This window comes from Vipera ursinii (genome assembly GCF_947247035.1).
Source record: "Vipera ursinii genome assembly, chromosome: 2".
Taxonomy (NCBI): domain Eukaryota; kingdom Metazoa; phylum Chordata; class Lepidosauria; order Squamata; family Viperidae; genus Vipera; species Vipera ursinii.
The window spans coordinates 171928945-171944584 of NC_139513.1; positions in this window are offsets into that span (position 1 = coordinate 171928945).

The window sequence follows — 15640 nt, forward strand, 5'->3', positions numbered from 1 at the left end:
CGTCAAGAAATGTTTTTCTTGTGGGGCTAGAGGGCATATAGCTAAATTCTGTAGAAAGGGTAGAAAACAGAATGTGAATAGCAGTGGGAAGGCTAAGAAGGGTATTGGTTTGGCTGTTTCTGGTGAATCAACATCCAGAAATAATGAATTGTGGGTTGTTGATAGTGGGGCTTCACAATGCATTACTAAAGTGAAAGAGAGGTTTATTAATATGAAAAACAGCACCCAATATGTTTCACTAGCCAACGGTTGGAGGATGAAGGCCTCTGGTGAAGGTAATTCTTATTGTCCATGCATTGATGAACAGTTACCTATGTTATATATACCTAAACTAAGATTCAACCTGTTATCTGTAAGGGAATTGGTTAAGGTTGGGTTTGTGGTAACATTCAGAGGGGAGCAATGCACTATTGAGAGGAATGGAACCTGTGTAACTGCTAATTTGAAAAATGGTTTATTCGTTATCACAAGTAACCAGGTTAGTACAGTTAAAGCTAACTCAATATGTGAGAACAAGAAGCCACATGACGAATGTATACATTTATTGCATAGGCGGTTAGGGCATGTAAACTTTAACTCACTACGTAAAACAGTTGAGTTAGTAAAAGGAATTAAATTGAAGCCATGTAGTAAGTATTTGAATTGCAATGCCTGTAATCAGGAAAAGAGTAAGGCAACTCCTGCAAACAGGTTAAACGGCTTCAAAACAACTGTTCCTTTGGAAGTTGTGTTTGCTGATTTAATTGGACCCATGAAGCCAAGTTTAGGAGGGTCATGTTATATTTTAAGTATCCTTGACCACTACTCTCGTTATGGATTTTGTTATCTGCTTAAGTCAAAGGCAGACACTTTCCAACAATTTGCAAACTGGCTGAAGTTCGTGGAGAGAAAAACAAAGAGAAAGGTTCAGTGCATAATTACTGATAATGGTACCGAATTTACAAACAAGCGCTTTGTAGATATGCTTGAATCAGCTGGCATTGAGCATAAACGTTCAGCCCCTTATAGGCCTCAACATAATGCATTTGTTGAGAGACGTGGGCAAACGTTACAAGCCATAATGAGAACCATGTTAAAAGATTCTGGCTTAACAGATAGACTGTGGGGGGAGGCAGCAAAATGTGCAAACCATGTTCTGAATATAGTTGTTAATACTTCTACTGGTAAAATACCATACACTATATGGCATGGTAGAAGACCAAACCTTGATTACCTGCACACGTTTGGCACCCCAGCTTGGGTCCACATTCCTGCACAACTCAGGAGTAAAGGCCAACATAGGGCTAGGCAATTATACTTTATAGGTTATGAAGCTAACCATAGATCCTATCGTTTCTGGGAACGAGGCACAACTAATGTATATAACAGTACTAATGCAAAATTCCTTGAGCACGTTGGTTGGGATAGGTTAGAGCAAGAAACTGTTAATACTGATCCTCTAGTGTTTGAGGACTCCCATGATAACGTAACTAGTAATGATAATACATCTCCTGTAAATATAAAAGATGAAGAGGAGATAGGGGAGATAAAAGATGAATCAGAGGAAGGTAAGGAGTCAGAAACTCAAAGCCCTGTAATTCCTTGGCGTTCAAGGCGCATCAGATGTCCACCTGATCGCTATGAAGCAAGTATAATATGTCAAGTTAGTGTAGAGCCATCTAACTATGATGAGATCAGGATGTATCCTGAAAAGGAACAGGCATCATGGAAAGCTGCAATGAACAGGGAGTTGAAGTCTTTGCAGGATCTTAAGGTCTATGAGAAAGCAAAACTGCCACCTGGTGAGCAAGCTATAGGTTGTAAATGGATATATAAAATAAAAAAGGGAGTAGATGGGACTGTTACCCATAAGGCACGTTTGGTTGCACAAGGTTTTGCCCAAACTACTGAGGATTATGACGAGGTGTTTGCACCCAGTCTGAGGGCATATAAGCCTATCTACAATGGAGGCTGAATTTTCATGTTTATCAGTGTTATGTACAGAACTGCTAGTGTACAAACAATTATTGTTAGATATGGGTTTAAATGTAAATGATCCATTTATTGTGTATGAGGACAATCAAGCTGCGATAAAGATGGCTAATAATGCTGCAGTAAGAACAAGATCCAAATATACTGATCTTCGTTATTTAAATGTCAGACAATGTATCAAAGATAAATTAATACAGCTAGAGTATTGTTCATCTGATGTAAATATTGCAGACCATTTTACGAAGGTACAAAGTGCTGTGAAACACAATGCTAATTGTGAAAGAATGTGCATAAGATTGTAAGAGTTATATATTATTCTACCCAAAGGGGAGAATGTTAGGCATATGGTGTTAGCCTACAATGTTGGGTTGAAAATATATTAACCATAATGCTATGGCTTTAAGTTGTTAATTGGCCAATGGGTGTGTAAGTGTTCTCATGGCCATAAGAGGAAGCTAGGAACGTAGCTTCTCTCTCTGAATTCACTGCTCTCTACTATTACTGTTTTTGCTCTGCTGTTGGTTTACTACTGTTGTAAACCTGAACTGTGTATTGACCTCTGGACCGGTAAGAAGACTTTGTAGCTTGGACTGCTGCTATTGTTTATGACCTGGACTGTTTATTTTTTGACTGTGCATTTTTGTTCTTACACCACCTCAAAAGTAAACTACTTTTTGTTTTTATAACTCAGTGTATTCTTGTGTGACTTTTACTGCTCTCAGTACCATTCCTTGTCTGTGCAACTCTTTGGTAGCACAAGGAGACCTCTGCACAATAAATTCCTTAACAAACTACATGCCAGATTATTTCCGTATGGCTGAAGATCCGTTTTTGCCAAATCCCTTGAAAGACAATTTCTAGAATTCCCAATCTGATCTAAAGAGATCATTACCTCCTAATGGTTTGATTTGTTGAGACCTTTGCAGGATTAAAACAGCGCAGTTAATGGATTGAAAAGCATTTCAAATGCCCTGGAGAATTTTCCTGCTTCTGGAGTATAATTCTGTTGAAACTCCAGTTGAACTGTAGAACAGGGAGATTACTTGGACAATTGACATAATTGCTCCTAATTGCCTTCTCTTGGATGGATAAGCAGACTCCCTTGGTTTTCTATGATCTTAGAGCAGTGGAGCATTTGGGTAAATGACTTGAAGGAAGGTGAATAGCATGGGGCCAATGTGATCAAACAGAGACCCCATTTGAGTGTGAGAAGACAATAAACTGTTCCCCTCTATTCTTTTTCTGTCCTGTCAATATATCAGGCTGGTGACATTGTCCTAGGTGATTAAAAGGCTATAGTTAATTGCAGAAAGCCTCTGAAATTCTGATCAATTTGCCATACTGCATGTTCATAAAGTTGCTTACATTTTCACCAGCTTGAACTCTGTGTTGAACATGAATTCTAATGAGGCAATGAGCCAATCACTCTAGGGTTTTTTAAAAAAATGTTTTAACTTGCTCATCCGAAGAATAGAGCATGTTTGGGGTTCATTTTTCTAAGCAATTTGTTTTATTTGACTTCTATCCATCTTGGTTTGTTGGAATTGTAAACGTGGTTTATAAATCTTGGTTTAAATGCATCTGGAAGAGAGCTGACAAATTGGTGGTGTGGGTTAGAAATACTTTATGCAAGAGGAAAATGATCTAAAATTTTTAAGATATGCTGGTCTTTAGGAAACCTTCAGTAGTGTGATACTGTTTATATTTGCCTAATATATAAATAAAATAGAATGCCCATAAAGAGATGCAATCAATACATATAATGGCTTCTGTACTGCCCTCCCTAAAGGTACTGCATTTTCCGGCGCATAAGATGACTTTTTAACCCATGAAAATCTTCTCAAAAGTTGGGGGTCGTCTTATACGCCCAGTCGTCTTATACGCCGGAAAATAGTACATAAATCAATCGAGCTTGCAAAGCAACTTCAAGCCTCCTTAGTCCAGTCCCCCCTCCAACGTGACCCTCCCTTCCCACCCCCAGGAGCCTCTAAGCCCCTTCCACTCCCCCTTGCAAACGCCAGACCCCGGGAGTGGCAGGAAGCCCCTCGCCCAAGTGGCATCTGAGCATAAGCAGAGTGCGCCCTGCTACCCACTATCTCTCCCGGCAGCCTGGACAGCGGTACTTGGCGGCCTGGTGCCCCTCTCACCCGCAGACCACGCAGCGGCCCTCGCCAGCCGGCCTCGGCATGGCCGCCCCAAGCCCAGCTCTCCAGCGCGTCTTCCGGGCCTGCCTGGCCGACCGCCTCCCGGGCGTGGCTTGGCTCCAGACGCGGCGGCTGCTCCATCTGCAAATGCGCTCTCAAAGCCGGATCGCGCTCGACCATACAGGCTGCCGAAAGGCAGGGACTCGGAGTTCCCGCGGTGGTTGCGGCTTCTGGCGTGCCGTTTGCAGAGTCTGGCCTGGAAGAGTGCGTTGTGTGAATGCAGCTCTTGCATGTATTCCAAAGGGTGGGTGGAAGGAAAAGCCCCTTTGGGCTTCAAAAGGGCGGCTTTGCACCATCTGCATCAGACGGGGCTGAATCGGGCTTGTGTCGGACACTTGGCAACTGGCATGTACCCGTATTTTCCAGCGTATAAGACAAAAAATCTTGAAAATCTTCTCAAAAGTCGGGGGGGCGTCTTATACGCCCAGTCGTCTTATACGCCGGAAAATATGGTATGTGGCTGCTTTTTATATCATCTCGTGGCAATTCTCTTGATCAGCCTGTAGGACTTTTTTTTCCATTTAAGGAATCATTACTTTTAAATACAGTTTCTACAATTAACAAGTTACAGGGAGAGGGCAGATGCTTCACAGTCTTCTGCTTAAAAGTATTCTACCTGCTAAGGAAAATGGCCGTGTAATACCTCACCAAAAATATTATCAAAATATCCTTTCTCTTGTTTGCCATTAATGGTCATCAGCTTAACTGATATAATCTGAATCCTGTACACTTGATTTTACATTTAAGATTTTAAATGCTCCAAGTACTGCAGAGTGCCCCTCAAGACATGATTCTTAACTGATAATCCTGGGTACCACTATGGGTAATTTGTTCTAGCTAGCAGAACATTTAGAAGCAAGATTTTTGTTTGTGTGGGTGTATACAGGACGATTGATATTTGTACTACTGTAACTTTATAGTTTAAGGGATGCGGTGGCTCAGTGGGTTAGGACGCTGAGCTTGTCGACCAGATGGTCGGCAGTTTGGTGGGTTGAATCCCGAGTGCTGCGTAACAGAGTGAGCGCCTGTTACTCGTCCCAGCTTCTGCCAACCTAGCAGTTCGAAAGCACGTAAAAATGCAAGTAGAAAAATAGGGACCGCTACGGTGGGAAGGTAACAGCGTTCCATGCACCTTTGGCGTCTAGTCATGCCGGCCACATGACCACGGAGACGTCCTTGGACAAGCGCTGGCTCTTCGGCCTTGAAATGGAGATGAGCACTGGCCCCTAGAGTTGGAAATGACTAGCACACATGTGCGGGGGAACCTTTACCTTTACTTTACCTTTACCTAACTTTATAGTTTAACCAAGTAGAAAACTCTTTGGAAAAGTCTTATGAATGGCAGTGCAACATATGAATTAAATTGACCTTAAATATGCTTCCTTCCATACAGTACCTTCAGAGTAAGGCAGACAGGTCGTCCTTACAACCTTTTTATTAGCAATATTATAATATTCTTGTAGTCAAGTATCTACACTTTGTGTAAGAATCTCTGTTCTCCTTGCCCCCACACTTCAATTATACAAGTTTCAATTATACTGACTTTATTCCAAAAATCTTTTCGTAAATATGTACAAATAACAAAAATTCAATGTATTCTCTATTTTCCTTTTTGGATTTCTTTCTGTATGATTGTATCAAAGTGACTTGCTCAAATAAAAATTAATGTGCCCAATCTTAAATTACATGTCTTTCAACAATTATCGCTTCACCTCAGCTAACAAGAGCTGGCAATAAGACAAGTACATGTATTCTGAGTGTGATGTGTGAATTTACAGAATCTTCAGTCTTTACAAACCCACGGAGCTCTAACATTTCAGGGTGGATGGAGGATAGCAACAAATTGAATAGAGAGTGTACACATTTGTTGTGAAGATTTCTCTCTCCTGACCCTAAGCTACAATCTGGAGAAAAGGATATAATTGATTAGATGTAGGAAAGTGGGAATGATGATGGACTTTACGTTACACACTAAGCTACTGCCTTGGTTGATCTCATAGGTTCTTCAGATAGGAATTATAAAATGTTTGGAGAGGTGGAATCTGAATAAATAAAGAAAAGCCCTAGACTGGGCTAGCTCTACTCTGAGCCGCATTTCATTCTCCACCAATTTTGAGTAGGGAAATGCAATATATTTTAATACATGCTTGACACTCCAGTAGAAATTATGACACAGAAAAATGTGGTAAGTGCTTTAGCTTTTTCTACAGTTAACAGCAAAAAGGATCCCATATTAGCTTATGATGTCTGCTTTTAATGGTGGACATCTAAGAACAGATGTATATGATTTTTTCACCAGTTTCCCAGGAATATTGCATAGCATAACTTCTGATGGATAGCAGACATTTCTACATTTTGATTTCTAAAGCAGTTGCAAATAGATACAGATGCTCAGGATTTAGGGACATTGCCATGTTGTTTCATGGAGCTTAACTAATTGATGTTTTTAGCCCAAGATCAAAACTAAAAATAGGACATTGGTAGTAGTGCTCAAGTAGAGTCCCCATTTTCTCTTCTTAAATGGCTGTGCTAATTACCAGGCAATCAGAAAGCTTAAGACAAAGGTCCCCAACCTCTGGCTGCAACCCACTACTGGGCTGTGGCCTATTTACAACCAGGCTGCGGGCCAGTGCACATGCGCAGCTCAATTCATGTGAGCAGACCAGCGTGCATGTGCTTACAGCTCAAGTATTCAATTTGCAGTTGAGCTGTGTGTGCATACGCAAGTATACTGGCCTGCACGAGTTGAGGTGCATGCACATGGATGCATGCCTGCCCACTGCTTGCGCAGCCCGATTCTCTCTTCCCCCCCCCCAGAAAGTCCGCCAAGCCGCAAAGGTTGTGGACTGCTGGCTTAAGACATAGAACATTTCTAAGGATGATGTTTATAATCAAAATATGTTAGATGTAAAATGTATTTCAAATTAGCGGTTAAAATTCCAGCACAAGGAAGTCGCAGGAATGAAGAAGGGGTGTGGAGGAATTTGGAGAAGTACTCCTGGGTGTGGGGAGAATATTTAGGGTCAGAGTTTATAAGGATCCTCTACTTAAAAGCAATATGCTATATACACTAATACTTGCAGAATATAAATTTCAGCAAATCTATATACATTTATGTAGATACTACCCATGCAAATTGTTCACTTAATACCTACTTCTTTTTCAGTCTAGTTACATTTACTAGTCAGTGATGGTGAACCTTTTAGAGACTGAGTGCCCAAACTGCAACCCAAAACCCACTTATGTATCGTCGGGTGCTGGGTGGGCATGGCCCATTGGGTGGGCGTGGCCTATTGGGTGGGCGTGGCTGTGGTGGTAACGGCAGACTGAGTGGAACTAAAAAGTTCAATAAAATTCCAACTTTGCGAGATCTTTTTTTTCCCTGAGAAGTTGAAATTGATTGAACCTTTTTTTTTGCACACGGCAGAGGAGGCCTAAAGCGAAAAGGTTTTATAAAACTCAGCTGAAGGCCTAGGACTGGGGTGACGGTGCGCGTGCCCATAGAGAGGGCTCTGTGTGCCATCTGTGGCATGCGTGCCTTAGGTTCGCCACCACAGTACTAGATTGTCTCACTTGGCACAGTATTCTCCAAGGTACAATTCCACTAACTCCAGTAAAGAAGGAATGGATCTAATTTGGTCTTAATTTTTAAAATGTGAAATATGGAAGATGGTGCAGTTTTGCTTGTATGTATGCGGTGGCTCAGTGGGTTAGGACGCTGAGCTTGTCGATCAGAAGGTCGGCAGTTTGGCAGGTTAAATCCCAAGTGCCGCATAACAGAGTGAGTGCCTGTTACTCGTCCCAGCTTCTGCCAACCTAGCAGTTTGAAAGCACGTAATAATGCAAGTAGAAAAATAGGGACCACTCCGGTGGGAAGGTAACAGCGTTCTGTGCGCCTTTGGCGTCCAGTCATGCCAGCCACATGACCACAGAGACGTCCTCGGACAAGCGCTGGCTCTTTGGCTTTGAAACGGAGATGAGCACCGGCCCCTAGAGTTGGAAACGACTAGCACGCACGTGCAGGGGAACCTTTACCTTACCTTTATGCCCTTTTACCTACTGAATGGATTGGCAGTCAGGACACTAGCTTAATTTGGTGTATTGTGAATGAACAATAGGATTCAAATGGTGGCTTATTTCACACCTTCTCCAGTGTTCTTTTTTTAACCTATGCAATAATTGTTTGCTATAAGCAAATGTCCTATGTCGTTTTGGATAGAGTAAATGCAAAGTGTAATTTATACCTTCAAAGTTGGAGTTAGAAAATATTGGTGAAATAATACACACATAAAGCATAATTGTGAATATAAAACGTAGTACAGTTGGATTTTTTAAAATCATCGTGAAGCAATAGTATCAATGCCCCTTCATCCAGAAAATCTGAAACTGACACAGCAGATAAGAATGAAGTATTCTTTGTTATCTGACACTCAACAGAAGTAGCAAGGAGAGCAACGTCTCTGATTTAGCCAGCAGAGGGCGCCGAGACACTATGAGAATCTGTTTTCTATTGCAGCTATGCAGTTTAAATATCCCTTGTACCCTTAACCCTTTTCTAGGTCATCAAGTTATAATATAGTTCTTCTTGGCTCTTAATTCTTTGTTCTCTCCCTAAAAAAACAATGGTGGTTGATTGCTTTTGGAAGCCCACTCCTCTGATTCCCTTCAAGCTTTTCAACTCCAGACTTGCCCATCTCATCCACCCCATTTCAGAGTTCAGGAATGCAGGCCTGGAGCTGAGTCACCTAAGCTGAGTGTAAACACAGCCCTAAACTGGAGTGGCTGCCTTATAGGGGAGAGATTCCAGTGCCCTCCCTCCCTGCTTCCATCAGCCAGGAACAGGCCTGAATAGATTGGCGCTTTGCCTACCCCACCCCCATTCTGGCTTCACACTCCTGTTCCTATCTCTGAGGGGGGAAAAGCTCAGCTCCCTTTTCTGTAAAGCTAGGAATTAGGCAATGATGGCCTTGTGAAAGAGGCAGGTCTATATCTGACCAATAACTCTGGGGGCTTTTCACTCCCTCAGTTGTGTATGATTTACGGATATTTATTTCTTCCTAGTGTGGCTGCATTTTTGAATGCCAGCTAACATTAGCCTTGGATCTCTAACCCCATCCCACAAGCAAGCAAGAGCAGAAGCACAGCTGACTGGCTGCCCCACCCTTCCCTTCCAAGTGCCCATTGCTCAACTCCCTTCTTGACCCCAAGGCAACAACCCATCCCATTAATAGGAAGTCTCTTCTATTGATGCTGCAATCTTCCGAGCAAGAAAGGAAGCCATTCAGGGACATGAGGAGTTGGCAGGCTCTCTTACAATACATCTGTCCCTGAAGTCATGCTTGCCTGCCCTTCTTTTCAGAGCCAGAAGTGCTGCCTCTCTTGGCTTTGATGTAATGCTCTTTCTGAAATAAGGGGGGGAAAATCCTGAAATGTAGCCAACCCCCCCAACTTTATTTCAACAAGACCACCCCACTGTATGCTCCCTCTCACACAGCGGCCCTGGAGAAGGGACCCAGCAGTTCCGTCTCGCAGGGCTCCCATTCTAAGGAAGAGACACCATCTCCCACCCAGCTGGGAATTCTCAATGACTCTTGGGTCTATCTCCATCCCTCTCTCTCCTAATCTCTCATTCCACCGCCTCCCACCAGCAGCTTTCATCCTTGCAAGGCCAGATTCCTGAGGGGCTGAGGTAATGGCTCTGGGTGGGAGGCGGGGGAGTGGGAGGGCCTGGCTGCCCTGCTCACCCCGTTGTTGCTATCATCATCAGGCAATAAGCCAAGCCTGGTCTTGAGCATCCGGCTCTCAGTTCCTCTGGGCCAAAGCCAACGCCCAAGGCCTGCAGGAGACCCAACAACTCTTCAAGCTGCTCGGCAGGCTCTGCATTAGCAGTGAAGCAGAACTGAAAGAGACGGAGCCTGTTGATGCTCTCCAGCCTATTCCTTTCACCCTTTCACTCATAGGAATCCACTTCCCATTCTACAATTGCACTTAAGAAGAGCTGTTGTCAAAGTTGCTTTGGCCAACTGTTGGAGGCCTGTCTGGAGCACCTCTTCTCCTTCATGGTTTTAAGAACTGAAGGGAGAACAGGCCAATGTTCTTGTAAGCCTCGTGTGCAGCAAACTGTTCCTTTGCTTCAGAATTCTCTACTCAAGATTACTCATGCAAGTTAGCCAAGCTGTATCACTTGCTAAACCAGTATTTATTAATTACCAACACTCTGCCTGCTATACAAGGGTCATTGTTCTCTGGAATCACTGCTTTGCCTTGCTGCTTCTTACATTTTTCAGTGGGCCTCCTAGCTCAAGGACCCTAACTATTTCCTATTTCCCCAAGGCCAGCACTGCCATTAGTAGAAAAAGCAATTGCATCTGGCAAAGCATATCCTGCACCGGTAAAGAAATGGCAGGGGCTGATCTCTCAGGGTTGCTGTGAAGTTAAAATATGGATGAGAAAAGAGGAAGACCGTGAATCCCAGGTTAAACTTCTGGAGAAAAAGTGAACTACAACTGTAACCAGGGTGTAAATAAGACCATGATCAGTTTGATGCATGGAATGGGCACGGCAAAGGGAAAGCGTGGTTCCCATTGTCTAAGACAGCAAAATGGCTGATCCTGCACACTCTTGTAAGAGATGGCCCCTCTCACCTTTCAAGTTTGAGAACAGTCAATTTCCAGCTTTTCTAAGATGAACTGGCCTTCCTTACCTCCCAGTTGTTAGCAAAGGCTGATGACAAAAATGGAAAGCATTGCAGTCTGTTCAAATTGGGAAGCTCAGCTATTGCAGCGTCACTGCAGTGTAAGTAGAGCTGGAGTCAGCCCCTTTTCCAGTCACCTTCAACCCTGCTGAACTTTGCTTGAAAGTGCAGTCGTCTGTGCAGTCATGCAGTGAACTCACTTGCTACAGCTCATGGTTGCTTCGTACAGGCCCAGGCAGAAGACCTGTATGGAAAGCTGGCACCAAACCTCTAAAAATACAGAAAGAAGGCCCTTTGGCCATTCATAGCAGGGCCCACGAGAGGGGGGGGGTGGGGCAGGGAGCAATAGGGGCACACACACAAAATGTGTTTCCCTCAGTCAGATGCAGCAGGGTGTGTCCCAGACTTCTCCTTCCCCACTTTGCCCTCCCATTCCTTGCAATCTGCTTCCTCCAGGGCAAGGAATTTTTTTTTTTTAGCCTTTCAATCTAGACATTCAACCGCAGGTCGGCCTTTGTGTGATATGTCTCTTAACAAGGAGCCCTGACATCCTGTCCGGACATGGGGCACAAATGGACTGCTCTTTCCCTTCCTCCCTAGCCCCACGGTTCGTTAACGATATTCTCCACAAGTCAGAGAGGGGGAAGTATGCAGGGCCTCCAAGAATTGAGACCAGCCCAAAGGATCACCACATGGCTAGGCTCATAGGGAGATTATTAACAGCCATGGGAGGTTTGACTTTCTTCTGGAGTTGGCTGGATTGATTTTTTTTTTCAGAATCATCTAAACCACGGTTTCCCAACCTTGGCAAATTTCCTGATGTGTGGACTTCCTATCCCAGAATTCCATAGCCATCATGGCCATAGATGAGAATTCTGGGAGTTGAAGTCATACACCTAGAAGTTGCCAAGTTTATAAAACAAGAGCCTTGGTGGAGCAGTGGGTTAATGCCTCCTTAAGTAACACCAGCTGCCTGCAATTAGTGCAGGTTCGCATCCCACCAGGCTCAAGGTTGACTCAGCCTTCCATCCTTCTGAGGTAGGTAAAATGAGGACCCAGATTGTTGGGGGCAATTAAGCTGACTTTGTAATAATGCCACTTGGGGGGGGGGCGAAAGCCCTAATAAGCAGGCATATACATAGAATGAAGGCTACTGCTAAGCTTGTAAGCCGCCCTGAGTCTTCAGAGAAGGGCGGGATATAAATGGAATTAAAAAAAAAATCTAAAGCACCATATATTCCCATATACTGTGGCAGGGAATTTAAAATAGTTAAACTGATTGCAGCAAGCTACTGTTTTCTTTCTGTGGGTTGCTGAGTAGATTACAATGAGCTGGGTTCACACAATGGGGTACACTGCATTATCTGAGGGATCATCTCTTATCAGTCACCTCCACTCAACCCACTAGAGCAGGTAGGCAAGGAATGTTGCAGGTCCCGTCCCCTAAGGAGATACATCTGGCGGGACCCACAAGAAGGGCCTTCTCCGTGGTGGCTCCCTCCCTGTGGAACATCATCCCTCCAGAAATTAGACTGGCCTTCACTCTGTGACACTCTTTCGGAAGGTTCTGAAGACCTGGTTCTAGAGCAGGATGGAGCCCATTAAATGGCTGGTATGAGTGTGTGTTATGGCTTTTATTATTTTTCTTTTATTGGTTTTCTTTTATGTTGTATTTTTATTTCCTGTAAGCCACTTTGAGTTGCCATGAGTAGGCGGCAATATTTTTTTATTTTATTTTAATTCCATTTATATCCCGCCCTTCTCCGAAGACTCAGGGCGGCTGACAAGCTTAGCAGTAGCCTTCATTCTATGGATATGCCTGCTTATTAGGGCTATATAAATTTCCCAAATAAATAATAAATAAATACAATGGGGTGGGATATTGACAACTAGTTTTATAAATCTCACTCTTCCAAGGCTACATTTCCTTAATTCTGCAGCACAACTACAGACTATTGGGCAGGCAATTTTGTTCTTTGGGGAGTCAAAAATAAGAAGCAAGATTATCCTAACCGTGATATTGAACCCCAGACCAAACTGGCTGAAAAAAATAAATCTGTTCCTGATGATAGTAACTACACATTTGGTCATGATTTCATAGCTCTGAACACTGAGATTAAAAAAAAAATCCAAACCAACATATCCCAGCATGGTCTCGCACCCTACACCATAGTTAAAAATCTCAAAGGCAGTGTTCACATGCTAAATCAAACCCAAACATATAAAATGACAACTCCTCACAATGAGTGAACCCAGCCATTTGTGAATAGCTTCCGATTATCTCCTACTGCACAAACCCAGCAATACTTACCCAACACTGACTGTTCTCATAAAAAAAATAAGGAATGGAGTTAATGGGAGACCATGGGATCACCACCAGGGCCATAGATTAAGCAGTACAATTAAGAAAAAAAATATCAGAAGAAAGCAAAGGCAAATCATTACTATAGCACGGATGTGTTCATGAGTAACTAGTAATCAGGAGCTGAACCCAGCTAAGAGACATGATATTACACAGTTTAACTGAATGACCTTAGGTTTGTACATATCTAAAAATTTACCTAATAATAAAGTAAAAAAAACTGATGTCCATTAATCATTCCACAGTGTGCAGCTAGTACCATGCAATGTGATTATGCAAGGCTTACATCACAGACTGCTGGCTGTGTTAAGCTCTTTAAGCATTAGTTGATTGCCCACTGCTTTGCTGTGTTAGCAGTATTAAAGGGTCACCACCACTTTACTGAAAACAATAGTAAAACCAATGTTTTAAGTTACTAAAAAAAAAAGAACACATGCAATGGTTGGATCACTACTATGCCCAAAAATGAGAAGCATTTAAAATCATTTTAAGTTTTCAGTATCTTGAAAATCAACTTAGTTGAAACATAGCTAATATATTGAATAAGTATTAAATTATAAATAAAGGGGAGTTAAGGAATAACATTTGAAATGAAATACAGATAGTCCTCAACTTAAAACAATTCACTTAGTGACTATTCAAAGTTACAACGGCACTGAAAAAAGCGACTTATGAGTATTTTTTCACACATGCGTGTTGCAGCATTCCCCAGGATCATGTAATTTACATTCAGATGCTTGACAACTGGCTCAGATTTATGATGCTTGCAGTGTCGTGGGGTCATGTGATCACCTTTGGCAACCTTCTGACAAGCAAAGTCAATGGGGAAGCCAGATTCACTTAACAAGTGTGTTACTAATTTAACAACTGCAGTGACTCACTTAACAAATGTGGCAAGAAAAGTTGTAAAATGGGGCAAAACTTCACTTAACAAATTGCTCACTTAGCAACATAAATTTTTTGGATCAATTTGTGGCTGTAACGTTTGGACTACCTGTAGAGAATCCTAATGTCAAATTCAATGAGAGAAGAAACCTGTCTGTGTTGGTGTTTATTTTTTCTGCTGGATGCCAAAAATACAATTTTGGTCACTACTGGCCATCTCATGAGTGACCATATGGGTGCAATTATACTATTGCAAAAATGTCAGGCAGTTGTAATTCTGTATTTGCAGCCTCCCACAGGGAAATATTCGGCTTTTCCTTCTATCTAGAGTTCCAACTGAAACCACAACACATCTGTTAGAACTCTTATAGAAAAGGACCTTATTTCTTAGATGAAAGATGGGACATAAATCTAATATACATCTGGAGGCATGAACAGAACCTATTTATTTGGTCTGGTGGTTAAGGCAGGCTAGGAACTGGGAGACAGTGAGTTCTAGTCTTGCCTTAGGTATGAAAGCCAGCTGGGTGCCTTTTTCTCAGCCCAACTCACCTGACAGGGTTATTGTGGGGAAAATAGGAGGAGAAAGGTGTATTAATTGTGTCAGCCACTTTGAGATATTTCTCAAAATAATAAAGGTGGGAAATAAATACATAAAACTAAAAGTTGAGAAAAGCTTCTAAAAGTTTCTGTCATTTGACAAGGGGAATTTTTTTGTTGGCAGCTAACATTCAACCCTATAGCAAACAGAAGAAACAAAGTGGATGGGCTTATTTTGACTTTCTCACTTTACTTTGCAGAAGTAGCTGGAACCCGTCAGTTCTGGGTTGGTGGAAAGCAGAAATCCACAGAAGAAGGCAACAGGAAGGAATAGGAAATTAGAAGTGGAAAGCAGTAGCTGCAGCATCTTTGATTTGGCATTAAGGTAAGTACTGCAATTGCCTCAGGGGGAAAAAAGCAACAAAAAAGTTTTGTTGGCTTCACATATTTCATTAAGTCATATTTTTTTTTAAAAAAACAAACCCAATTGATTAGCTTCCACTTTTCGCTGGTCTACTGACTTTTCTTCCTGGTCCTGCCCCACAGAGCAGTTCTTGACACGAAGCACTAAGAAACAAGTCCCTCGGCCTCAAAATAGCCATTCACTCTTGTGTTACACATTGGCAATCCAGAAAAAAAATACTGCACATTGATATCAGCAAACCAGGCTAGCAGGTCAGTGACAGAACTGTGCATGTCCGTTGTGGCTATTCTTTTGCATTGTTCATATGCTTTTCACTTTATTAGTTGTGATTAAGTAAGATGAGATCAAGATCCAAAGCAGAATATCAAGTCAAATCTCACCCCCTAACCACACCCTTTACTTTGTGTAAATTGTGGACTCTAGAGGCCTTGAAGGCTTGGCCACAATTCTGTGCACTTGGGTTGGTTAGTTAATTTTAGGTCATTCTCTTTCTATGGAGATTCTTCTCTAATTTCTTCCACACACCTTAAAAGGCTGTAGGTTTGGGGCGAAAACTACTG